The 13,374-nt window shown below is 43.7% G+C and overlaps 1 protein-coding gene and 1 pseudogene across 1 annotated transcript in view; one reads left to right on the forward strand and one right to left on the reverse strand.

The window, feature by feature from the left end:
* Window positions 1-13,374, reverse strand: part of LOC126259898 (mitogen-activated protein kinase kinase kinase 13) — a 379,295-nt gene that overhangs the window by 356,039 nt on the left and 9,882 nt on the right. The window lies entirely within an intron of this gene.
* LOC126261161 (5S ribosomal RNA) lies at window positions 6,620-6,737 on the forward strand (annotated as a pseudogene).

Consider the following 13,374-nt stretch of genomic DNA (forward strand, 5'->3'; position numbering starts at 1 on the left):
AAGCAACAGGAAGAGCTCGGCGAGAAAGTGAGCTGCATTCACATTCCAGAGCAGCCGGCTGGCTGGCCGCTTTCGCCTCGGGCACTGCAGGCAGCCATTGTTCGAGCGCGGATCACAAACAGCTGGATGCCGCTGGCGGCCTTGTATACCGTAACGCAGCAGGTCCACATAACGCGCACAAGGGTTGGGGAGCGACGTTACGAATAGGCCTTCCAGTGCGCGGTAGCATCTCTGCTGCTCGTAGCTCGTAGTAGCACAAAATCACCATCCAGCAATACTCTTACAGAAGAACGCAAGCAAGAAAAGTAGGTCTTTAGAGCCGAAACACATGACTTGATTACGCTAGATTAGGAAGGAAAATCTGCCGTGTCTTTTTAAAGTAACCAACGCAGCATTCACTTCAAGTGGTTTAGGGAAACAACGGAAAACCTAAATCAGGATCGCCGGACGGGGAATCGAACCCCGGTCCTCCCGAATACAAGTCCAGTCTTGTATCACTGTGCGACGTCACTTGGTTAGACTTACAAAGTAGGTGAATGTAGTCGAAGGCTGGATCATAAACTTACCACATAAGAAAATGATACCTATAAGAAACAACTGCTAAGGTAAAAACGATTGAAACTAACGGCATCAGTTATAAAACAGCACAACAGAAGAACTCCAGAAATAGCACGCACGCTCGCGCGCGCCACAGACACACATACAGGGAAGAATCAACCTTCTGTCGGTGGAGAGCATAATGGAATCGCGCCCCAGTCACAAACGAGAACTATAAAAGACAGCTGAGCGTCAGGAGCATGAATGAGCAAGGAGAAGAAGGAAGAGCCTGCGTTTCTCAGGTGTTCGATTTCATCCGCACTCTGGCACACATAATTAGTGTACCGACAAGCGGAAAAGTACTTAAACTACAAATATAACGCGAAAATAAATTAAATATTTTATCTAATATAAAGCAATATTTACCTTACTTATTGTGACAGAATACATTGTGATGTTGCAGATGATGAGCTGTGCGTAACTTGCATTTATGTCGACGAGACAGGTTCAAAAAATTCAAATGGTTCTGAGCACTATGGGACTTAACATCTATCGTCATCAGTCCCCTAGAACTTAGAACTACTTAAACCTAACTAACCTAAGGACATCACACAACACCCAGTCATCACGAGGCAGAGAAAATCCCTGACCCCGCCGGGAATCGAACCCGGGAACCCGGGCGCGGGAAGCGAGAACGCTACCGCACGACCACGAGCTGCGGACTCGAGACAGGTTGCAGGTAAAATATTGTGTATTTTTATTTACTTGGCTGATATTTCTGTAAACAGTAGTTAACAATGAACACTTAGCATCAAGGCGTGGTCACACATTAGATACTCATAATGGGATTAAATACACATTATTCAGCTTCGAAGATTGATTATATGCCTCTGAGTCCATTTTAAAAACTGTTAATATGCACCAGATAATTACCGACAGAAGCTGTTACGCAAAGTACTAAATCACGAATGTATGAAGAAATAATAAATGTTGCCTATCTTGTAATTTCCCTACCAATTCTAATCGACAGATTTGATGCAGCTCTTCGTGCTATCCTGTGCTGGCCCTTTAATCTCTGCAACCTGCACCTAATTTATCACACATATTACAGTCAACTATGCTCTCTCTTACAGTTTTTTCCCTACACTTTTCCTCATTACCAAACTGGCGAGACCTTGATGCCACAGGATATATTTGGACTCATCCAAACCCTTGTTTTAGTCAGGCTATGCCTTAAATTTCTTTTCTCCTCAATTCCTTTCACCGCATCCTCAATAGTTATTCGACCTACCGATCTAACCTTTAGCATTCTTCTGTAGGACCACATTTCAAACGTTTCTGTTTTCTTCTTGTCTGAAATGTTTATCGTCCATGTTTCACTTCCGTACAAGGCTTCACTCGAGACAAATACTTTCTCCTGAAACACTTAAATTTACACTAGATTTCAGTATACATCTTTCAGAAACTGCTTCCTTGTCACTGATAGTTGGCATCTTTTATCCTCTAGACTTCTGAAATCATCAGTTATTATGCACTCCAAATAGCAAAAATCTACTACTTCTTGTGTCTCATTTCCTAATCCATTCAGCATCGCCTCCTTTATTTCTAATACGAGTCCACAGCTCTTCTTTTACATTTGTTGATATTCAAAACGTCTTTTCAAGGACTATCTATTCCGATGATCTCATCGGAGTCCTTCGCCGTCTCTGGCAAAGTTAAAATGTCATTGGCAACTTTCAAAGTTTTTATTTTTTCTCCCTGAATTTTGATGACTGTACGAAACTTTTTGTCATTTCCCTTACTGCTTGCTCAATGTACAGATTGAATAACATTGCGGATGGATAAATTATTAGATTATAATTCTGTTAAACGTAAGTACTTCAGAAACAAATGTAGGTATTGAAGTATAGGAGTTATTAGTACTGGTGTAACAAAATCATGAAACTGCAATTGTAGTACCGAAATATTTCTGATATTCAGTGTTAAGAGCAGATATTATGACCATAGCGAAACAGGCACAAAATCCACAGCCGGGGTAGGGAAGCTTTCCTAGACAAGTATAACCTGCAGGTACCAACAATCGCGCCGAGTTTCAGAAGAAATTCACGAAGCCATACAACTGCGCAACGAAAGCGCTTCCGAACTGAGCAGTCGTGTTGAAATTAAAAATATGCCAACAGTTGTTCAACATTTTCGATTACAAATCATCCAGAAGGATTTTTACTAAAGCCGAAAGCGGTTATGTTGTAAGGAACCATAACGAAGAGATATTTTGCGCTTCAGCAATCAAATGCTGGATAACGCACGCAGATCTTGTAATTTCGTCCTCGCCGACGTTAATCCACAACCAAAACTGATGTAGCACATGGACGGGGTCAGTTAACGCAGTAGAAACTCCAAATTTTTGGGTGTAGGTATTTATGAAAACTTGAAGTGAAAGAAACGCATTACTGAGCTTCCAAACAATTAAGTTCAGGTACTTCGTGTAATTGCTAGTCTTGGAAACAAATGAATAAACCTGCTGAAATTTTTCATATTTCCACTCAATAATGTCTTATAGGATATTTTTCTGCGGTAACTCATCACTTAGAAAGTACTAATTGAACAAAAGCGAGCAATGAGAATAATATGCATCATGTAGGTAACTCTTCGACAAGCTGGGCACTTTAACTGCACCATCACAATACACATATTGACTAATGAAAATCGTCGTATATAATCAGTTAAAATCTGAGAATTGTGACGTCCTTACCTACAAAGATAGAGGAAAAAATTACCATTAATACGTGTTATTAAAGCTCTCAGTGGCTCAGAAAAGAGTTCAATATGGAGCATTAAAATTTTATCATATGCTCAATAACTTAACATGTTAGACAGCTAGCAAAACAAATTTTAAATCGAATCTATGATCGTTTCTCGTGCACAACTCGTATTCCATGGAAGAAATTCTATTTAAAAATTGGTTGCTTGTAAAAAAAAAAAAAAAAAAAAAAAAAAAAACTAGTCTTTTAGTGTAGTTACATGAGTAGGACCAAAAAATAGTGTCTTCATTAATGTTAACATTAATTATGTATACATATCCTGTAAACATTTCGATAAAAGACTAGTTCACTTAATGTAACAAGCCAAGTAACTAAATGAACACACTCTTTCCTATTATGTTATAAACAATAAAGCGTTCCCTTTATGGCGCTCGTTTATGAGACCATTCTACAAAATGCGATATTGCAGTGCTTGTGTTATTCTGATTACGATGCAGAAGTTCCTTTGGACATCCATGCATTTGTATTCTACAAAATATGTGGATGTATGAAAAGAATTTTTACCTATAGGTTAAGCAGCGGAAGGAAAGCCACTGAATGTCCGTCTGGAGCGACATCAGAAAATTTTAATATTTTCTATTTTGATATTAAAATTTTAATATTAAAAAAGAAAAACATTCGCCACCGAAAAACGCACTTGATCTCGAGGCAGTGGCAACTGGAACGGCGAGTCGCCTGGAACTGATTACAGACTGGTTACTCAGGGATTTTTAACTGGTAGCACTATTTGTAGCTTTCCGTTAAATCACACGGGAATAGACTACCAAGCGACCCGAAGCCAGCTCGATCATAAACGAGTTCCATTTGAGTAACTGTATGTGCGGACGGCTGTCAGAAGCAGGCAATTGTAACCTTATTCGTGCCAGTATCCCAATGTTGGTGAGTATTTATGGCTGACAGGTTTATCCCTTTAGCTCTCAAGGTTTATCTCGCGGGAGTTGAAGCCGCCTGCAAGCCGTTGACGTAACCACACTCCCGTCCCCATCTGTTGTAAAATGCTGGGTCGTGCAGCTTCGGCAGGGCAGCCTAGATGAGTTGCCATTTACAGAAGAAAAAACAACTACAGGCAGACGAGTTCCCGTTTTAAGACAGGAATACAAAACCTAGCGGCATGTTGATGTTACCCAGATAACGAGCCAAAACGTAAGGCACACAATGTAAGTACTGCTGTGCTTACTTTACAACTGCCGCAAAGTTATAGATAAACCTTTGTTAAGTATTTGATTCGTAGTTATATTCAGACTTTAGAGAAACTGAGGCCAGAAAATCGCGCGAATTTTGGGACGAAAGAGTGTCTAGTACCGTGACAATTACGGGCCAAAAGGAGAGAATTATACAAAACTACATATCCCACCTATTTTTATAGCTGTCAGGTGGGATATCCGTCAGTTCCGTGCCAGGTGACCGAGTCGTGTAGTGGCACGTGTCTGAGATATACTTACTACACTAAGATTTTTTTGAATGGCGCTTTATTTCATAGCCAGTAGGACCTGCGCCCCCCATTCTTCAAGGAATCTAACTCCCGTATATTAACCAGCTTTAAACGTTAGATTTCGTTACAAATGAGTTAACATGTTTAAGATTTGACGTTAAGTGAGAAAAAAATTTGGAACAGGTTTGGAAAATTCGTTAGGAGTAGCTAAGTGCTCTTTATCAAATACCTGATGAATATACACTGATGACAAAAGCCATCGGATACCGATACGCACGTACACAGATGGCGCTAGGATCGCGTACAAGATATAGAAGGTGCATTGGTTGGCTCTGAGCACTATGCGACTCAACTTCTCAGGTCATCGGTCGCCTAGAACTTAGAACTAATTAAACCTAAGGACATCACACACATCCATGCCCGAGGCAGGATTCGAACCTGCGACCGTAGCGGTCGCTCGGTTTCAGACTGTAGCGTCTAGAACCGCACGGCCACTCCGGCCGGCGGTGTATTGGTGAGGCTGTCTTTTATACTCCAGTGATTCATGTGAAAAGCTTCCCGACGTCATTATGGCCACACGACGCGAATCAACAGACACTGAACACAGAACAGTAGTTGGAGCTAGACGCATGTGACATTCCATTTCGCGAATGGTTAGGTAATTCAATATTTGGAGATCCATAGAGTCAAGTGTGTGCCGACAACAGCAAATTTCAGGCGTTACGTCTTACCATGGTCAGCGCAGTGGCCGACGGACTTCGCTGAAAGAGAGATAATTGTGTTGTCAGTGCTAACAGAGAAGGAACACTGCGTGGAATAACCGTAGGAGTCAATGTGAGACGTACGGCGAACGTATCCGTTTGGAAAGTGTAGCGCAATTTGGCGGTAATGGGCTACGACAGCAGACGATCGACGCGAGTGCTTTTGCTAACAGCACGTCGTCACCTGTAGAATCTCTCCTGGACTCGTGACCATATCGGTTGGAAGTCAGACGTCTAAAAAATTGTAGCCAGAGCGGAGGAGTCCCGAGTCAATTGTAGGGTTCGTGTGTGACGCAGACCCCACGAAGCACGGACTCAAGCTGCCAACAAGGCACTGTCCAAGCTGGTGGTGGTTACATAATGGGGTGTGCTGTCGTCTTGGTCTTTTGGTTCAACTGAACCGATCATTGACGGGAAATGGTTATGTTCGGCTGCTCGGAAACCATTCCCAACCATTCACTGACTTCATATACCCAAACAACGATGTCATGTCACTGGGCCACATTTGTTCGCGACTGGTTTCAAGAACGCTCGAAATGAACCCCACTGAACTTTTATGGGAGATAATCCAGAGGTCAGTTCGTTCACAAAATCCTGCACCAGCAAGTCTTTCGCAATTACGGACGGCTATAGAGGCAGCATGGATCAACATTTCTGCAGGGAACTCCCAGCGACCTGTTGAGTCTATGCCACGTCGACTTGGACACTACGCCGGGCAGAAGGAAGTGCGACATATTAGGTGGTGCCCTACGACTATTGTCACCTCAGTGTACTTTATGTAATTGGTGCGCCACGAGTTACGCTGCTTCAGCATAATTTTAATACTTGAGTTATTGTCTTAAAACTTTAAGGTAAAGTTATGCTTTCTAAATAGTACGTTATGACAGGAGACGAGGTACCGGCAGAAGTAAAGCTGTGAGGACGGGGCGTGAGTCGTGCTTGGGTAGCTCAGTTGGTAGAGCACTTGCCCGCGAAAGGCAAAGGTCCCGAGTTCGAGTCTCTGTCCGGCACACAGTTTTAATCTGCCTGGAAGTTTCAGTATTTTAAGTATTTAAATTCCATCAATAGGCAACGGCCTTGCCTCAGTGGATACACTGGTTCCCGTGAGATCACCGAAGTTAAGCGCTGTCGGGCGTGGTCGGCACTTGGATGGGTGACCATCCAGGCCGCCATGCGCTGTTGCCATTTTTCGGGTTGCACTCAGCCTCATGATGCGAATTGAGGAGCTACTCGACCGAATAGTAGCGGCTCCGGTCACAGAAAACCATCATAACAACCGGGAGAGCGGTGTGCTGACCCCACGCCCCTCCTATCCGCATCCTCAACTGAGGATGACACGGCGGTCGGATGGTCGCGATGGGCCACTTGTGGCCTGAAGACGGAGTGCTTTTTTTATATTAGATCAATAGTTGTATGCTGCAGAGTCAAGGATTCATTCTGGAATATGAAAACATATCTGTCCGGGAGGTGGCTTAATATCAAAAGTGAGACAGTACAATTCGAAACTGGCGTGGTTTTCTGTGGGGGGTGGAGTAGTTGGGATAGCGGAGCCAGGGCTGCGGTGCAGTCGGCTGCAGCAGTCGCCTTGAGCGCTGCCCGTATCTGTGCTGTGCCGTGCCGGGCGTTCATCTGGCAACTCGGCCAAGGCCCTGCACCGCCACCGCAGGTCCGCCCAGCCTTCCCAGTCGGTACGCTACTCACGCACCTGCCCTGCCGGCCAAGCTAACCGTTCCGCCAAAACCGCGGCGCACGGCAGCGGGCGCACCAACATTTGTTTATGTTCAGGGTCCACTGCCGATCCTTGCACCAAGTGTCCAACCTCTTTAGATCATTTACATACACTACTGGCCATTAAAATTGCTAGACCACGAAGTTGACGTGCTACAGACACGAAATTTAACCGACAGGAAGAACACGGTGTGATGATTAGCTTTTCAGAGCATTCACACAAGGTTGGCGCCGGTGGCGACACCTACAACGTGCTCACAAGAGGAAAGTTTCCAACCGATTTCTCATACACAAACAGCAGTTGACCGGCGTTGCCTGGTGAAACGTTGTTGTGATGCCTCGTGTAAGGAGGAGAAATGCGTACCATCACGTTTCCGACTTTGATAAAGGTCGGATTGTAGCCTATCGCGTTGCGGTTTATCGTATCGCGACATTGCTGCTCGCGTCAGTCGAGATCCAATGACTTTTAGCAGAATATGGAATCGGTGGGTTCAGGAGGGTAATACTGAACGCCGTGCTGGATCCCAACGGCCTCGTATCACTAGCAGTCGAGATGACAGGCATCTTATCCTCATGGCTGTAACGGATCGTGCAGCCACATCTCGATCCCTGAGTCAACAGATGTGGACGTTTGCAAGACAACAACCATCTGCACGAACAGTTCGACGACGTTTGCAGCAGCATGGACTATCAGCTCGGAGACCATGGCTGCGGTTACCCTTGACGCTGCACCACAGACAGGACCGCCTGCGATGGTGTGCTCAACGACGAACCTGGGTGCACGAAGGCAAAACGTCATTTTTTCGGATGAATCCAGGTCCTGTTTACAGCATAATGATGGTCGCATCCGTATTTGGCGACATCGCGGTGAACGCACATTGGAAGCGTGTATTCGTCATCGCCATACTTGTGCATCACCCGGCCTGATGGTATGGGGTGCCATTGGTTACACGTCTCGATCACCTCTTGTTCGCATTGACGGCACTTTGAACAGGAGACGTTACATTTCAGATGTGTTACGACCCGTTGCTCTACCCTTCATTCGATCCTTGCAAAACCCTACATTTCAGCAGGATAATGCATGCTGCAGGTCCTGTACGGAACTTTCTGGATACAGAAAATGTTCGACTGCTGCCCTGGCCAGCACGTTCTCCCGATCTCCCACCAATTGAAAACGTCTGGTCAATGGTAGCCGAGCAACTGGCTCAATCACAATACGCCAGTCACTACTCTTGATGAACTGTGGTATCGTGTTGAAGCTGCATGGGCAGCTGCACCTCTATACGCCATCGAAGCTCTGTTTGACTCAATTCCCAGGCGTATCAAGGCCGTTATTACGGCCAGAGGTGGTTGTTCTGGGAACTGATTTCTCAGGATCTATGCACCCAAATTGCGTGAAAATGTAATCACATGTCAGTTCTAGCATGATATATTTGTCCATTGAATACCCGTTTATCATCTGCATTTCTCCTTGGTGTAGCGATTTTAGTGGCCAGTAGTGTATATTGTGAAAAGTAACGGTCCTATGACACCCCTCTGGAGCACACACGAAGTTACTTTTAACGTCTGATGATTTCTTTCCGTCGAGAGTGACATGCTGTGTTCTGTTTGTTACAAACTCTTCAATCCAATCACACAGCTACTCTCTGATATTCCGTGCTAGGGATGGCGGTTATCGCTGTACCAACCGGTTTGCGATTATATCGGTTGTCTTCCCGCCAGTTTAACATGACTTTTAAAAGCGCTCAACATCAGCGGTTTCTGAAATAACTGAATTTCGGTTTTTATTCCTATTAATTATTGTAATAAACGTTGAAATCTAACAATTTTTGGAAAGTTGGCTATTGATGCTGCTGTTGCGTGCTGACACAAACTCTGGCGGTGATATATTATTATCGTGTGGTGGCGTGCGAACAGTTGTTGACAGTAGTGGGATATAGCCTGGCGTGGAGAGAAGCCGCGCGTTGGGAGAGGTCTCAGCCTAACCGACCCGGTGAGACTTATATTAATTGAGGATTTTTGGTAATTTGCCTTTTTTGCTGCACGAAGTTGTTACTTGCTTGTGCACTGGGAGGGTTTTGTCAGTTTTGTATAAGCATACATTGAGAATAATATTTGTATCTTTGTTGTGAGCAGGTACATGATTAACGATTACAGACATTGTTGAATAATTAAAGTTTTTAAATTGCTCAAAGAAAAGAAAGGTCTCAGTAAAGTTTGTCAATGTATGAAACTTCATTCTCAGAATACAGTAAATTAAAAGTTTTTATTGGTTTCTTTAATTTTCTACACCGCTTAAGGCTTGTTGACCAAACCCCTCCCGATCATTCAGTTTCTACATAAAAAGAGCGTAGGAGTAGATGCATCAGCAGTTGTGAACATGCGTTGCGCTCTGCATGGATCGGAGTATTTCTTTTGAAGTGTTGTTGGTCACGCACTTGCAGCGGCAAGACGAGGCAAGTTGTCTGTTGAGCACAGGAGCTTAGCAGCATAATCGTTAGGAGACGGTAGAGAATATTTTAAAATTCGCAGTCAGATACTAGAGAATTGATTTTTCATGATTTGTAGGAAGAGTAATTAATTTTTGTTTTTGTGCTGTATCAGAACTGTCGTGTCTGATAGTGGGAGGTTCCAGAAAATGTTTAAATACTGACTCGTCGGAATAAGAGTTTCCATAATGCAACATGCACGGCTACGTATGAGATTTTATAATAACGGTATTAAAGTTTCACTAGATTGCCTTGCAATTTTTACAGAAAAGTTTACATGACGATAATATTGTCAGAGATGGAGCTTTACACATTTCCTTACATCTTTCATTATAATTACTACAAATTTTGGTAATTAAAAACAAATTTCACCAGTTCTTTTTTTTTTTAAACAAGCAACTTTCACAATGTTATTTCGCATACTATATGTAGAATCGTATTGGTATCCAGTCAGGTCTAGTGGCCTGTCGAGCGACTTGCATTTCTGAATCATCATAACTTATTTAGATATTCTATTTCTCTTTAGGATTTTCTGTGAAGTCTGTAGATGGAATTTTACTTTCGAAAGGACTTCCTATTAAACGTTTCCAAGTATGTTTTAGCGGGTTTTGCACCATGGGGTCGAGCGCTTTCATGCTGCAAAATCACATATTTATGTCTATCGCTGTATTACGGCTGTGATGCAATCACAAATCGATTAATATTTCCATGGCGTTGAGTTTTTAAATGTGTAGGCTCATTGTATGACACGTCTACTGCCGTCTGTTGCAAAACGGGGAGCTAATACGATGAAGCGAGCCTTGGAATCGTGCAGCATCGATCATAACAGCCACACAAAAAATTGTCACTGACACGGTGAACACACTTTATCTGTACATACCGCCATAAACCCCACAGCTACCATACACGTGATGGAAATCAACTTGTCTCTGATATATTCCGGTTCTGTATTGTTGGCAAACAGTCGCTATGTATTTACAGTATTTGGTCTCCTGTGCCTCTTGTTGCGCGCTTGCTTCCTACTGCGGCGTTTGGTATGTAAAACCATTAGTAAACTATCTTTTCTCTATTTATAAAAATCATTAAATTTGCAACTCGGAAACATGGAAAGAAAAACTAAGGATGATCTGGATAAAAATGTCTAGTCGACGAGATAAAGCGTAGACTGGCTGGGCCTGGGTGGTGTGCAAAATGTGATTTAGAGAAACCGTGAAACACTTCCAGTCTGGATGGGGATTTCATGCCACTAATCTCAGATGAGAAGCAGTGTCGTAACAGATGGGTCACTTCTCCCTGTGTCGTTCCAAAGGCCGAAGTTGAACGTAGTGCAACTATAAACGATGGATAACACGTGACAAAGCAGTAGCTCTTCAGGGCATTCTTAGCAAGGGCCCTCAAACCGAACAACTAACATTTCCGACGAGATAAATGCGGCATATGCTACTTTAGGATCCTCATTATCCTCTGCTCTCGAATAAAAGATTTTAGTGTTTAAAATCGCGTTGACATTCAGATCATTTGCGAATAATCATGAGTCCAGTTGAACATGGATGAGAAACTAAACTAGAAATCGTCGCTCTGTAGAAGTGACCACCACTGCACTATCCTGAAAGTACTGAGAAACGCAAAACAAAAATTAAATCTGAATGGGCGACCCGGGAGTGGCCCCATGATTTTCTCGAGTAGGAGTCCAGTCCCTCGAACACAGCGCCGTCTCATTGTATAGCCAGTAACAGTTATCGCAGTTAAGGAGAAGCACGTAACGAACGAAAGGGAAGATTAGCTACCCATTTCTCGTATTGACAGCTGGATCAGATACATTAATTTCAAATCTGCACGGTAACTCAATAAACGCATTATTCCATCACACGTGGATTACGGATCAGTTAATCGTCTTTAAAGCTGAAATTTTAGGATCTGAATACCACAGACAGCGAGTCTTTCGAAGACCAGCTTTAATCGAGGACGAAAATAGTCTGTAATTCCCTCATATTGTTGCTCTCTGACATTTGCCAATGCCGACAATAAATCGCATTGGGAAACACGCCTGATAACGGTTTTACGAGTACATCTCTGGCGCCGCAGAGCTTTCCGTGCATCGGACAGTCCGGTTTCGGGCCACGCCGCAGCCCCCTCTGGAGTGTGCCCGTCGTCGGCAGCACTCGGCCCTCAGCGGCCAGCGGCGCCTGGACCCTGACGCCTGCTCGTCGTGACGTCACGGCTGCGGCTGCGTATCCATTAGCAGGGGGCCGCGCTAAACGCGCCTGACGACAGCGGCCTTCTCAGAAGTCCAGCTCTGTACACACACGGCACTCATAAATCAAACGACGTCGCAGTATCCGACAACGACAACATACCTGTTATGGTGAACGTCGTTTACGTTAAAAATACCAACGCAGTTTCCATAACGGGTACCAGCAGGGTGCGAGGAGGGTGCTACGTTACGCCCACTACAAAAAATTTTAAAAAATTCGTTCACTGTTAACTTCTGTTAACAACATCCGTTTTAAATAGGTACCGATGCGTAAATCAGGTCTACAACTTGTAAATATCTACTAGCACAACCGTAGCAATACCAATACATATTCCGTAATGTGTACACAGAGGGGAGGGGTACTTTATGATCGCCACAAAAAACTGGAAAAAATACAGATTTAGTTAATTGTCGTGATTTTTATTCACGACATCATTTCTAAAGGTGTAAAATGCCTAAGAAGAGTCATGAACTTGAAAATAAAAATCTCACTTTTCTTGCAAAAAGTTTTTGTCTTACGTTTTACTGAAAATTTTAAAATAATTTAAAATATAGTATGACAAATCATTAAAAATAAATATTTTTTTCGAAGTTTTAAAATATTTTCAAATGGTGGGCATAAAGTACCCCCCTCCCTTCCTCCCCTCTCGCCACGGTATCGCGAGGGTTAACTGAATGACCTATTTGTGGCATATAAGTCAAAACATGGTTCAAATGGCTCTGAGCACTATGGGACTTAGCTTCTGAGGTCATCAGTCCCCTAGAACTTAGAACTACTTAAACCTAACTAACCTAAGGACATCACAAACATTCATGCCCGAGGAAGGATTGGAACCTGCGACCGTAGCGGACGCGCGGTTCCAGACTGTTGTGCCTAGAACCGCTCGGCCACTCCGGCCGGCATATAAGTCAACCTTCCGGCTGGTTTTATGAAGTCTTTACCATCTAGTCTTGATCTCTTCATACCTAGTAGACCCAGATCTCTCGACCCCCCGCCCCTTTAAGTAGTTGGAGCCCCACGCTTTGCTGATATTTATTCAAAATTATACGGACCACCAGCAGCTGCTGTAAGAACCTTCATCGGTGCAACAAGTTTCGATTGTTAAAACGTTGTCGGCCGTTGTGGCCGAGCGGTTCTAGGTACTTCATTTTGGAACCGCGTGACCGCTACGGTCGCAGGTTCGAATCCTGCCTGGGGCATACATGTGTGTGATCTCCTTAGGATAGTTAGGTTCAAGTAGTTCTCAGTTCTAGGGAACTGACGATCTCAGATGTTAAGTCCCATAGTGCTCAGAGCCATTTGTTAGAACGTCATCAGCCATAACAAGATTCTCAGTTGCTGTATCTGTGT

The sequence above is a fragment of the Schistocerca nitens genome, chromosome 5 (assembly GCF_023898315.1).
Source record: "Schistocerca nitens isolate TAMUIC-IGC-003100 chromosome 5, iqSchNite1.1, whole genome shotgun sequence".
Lineage (NCBI taxonomy): Eukaryota > Metazoa > Arthropoda > Insecta > Orthoptera > Acrididae > Schistocerca > Schistocerca nitens.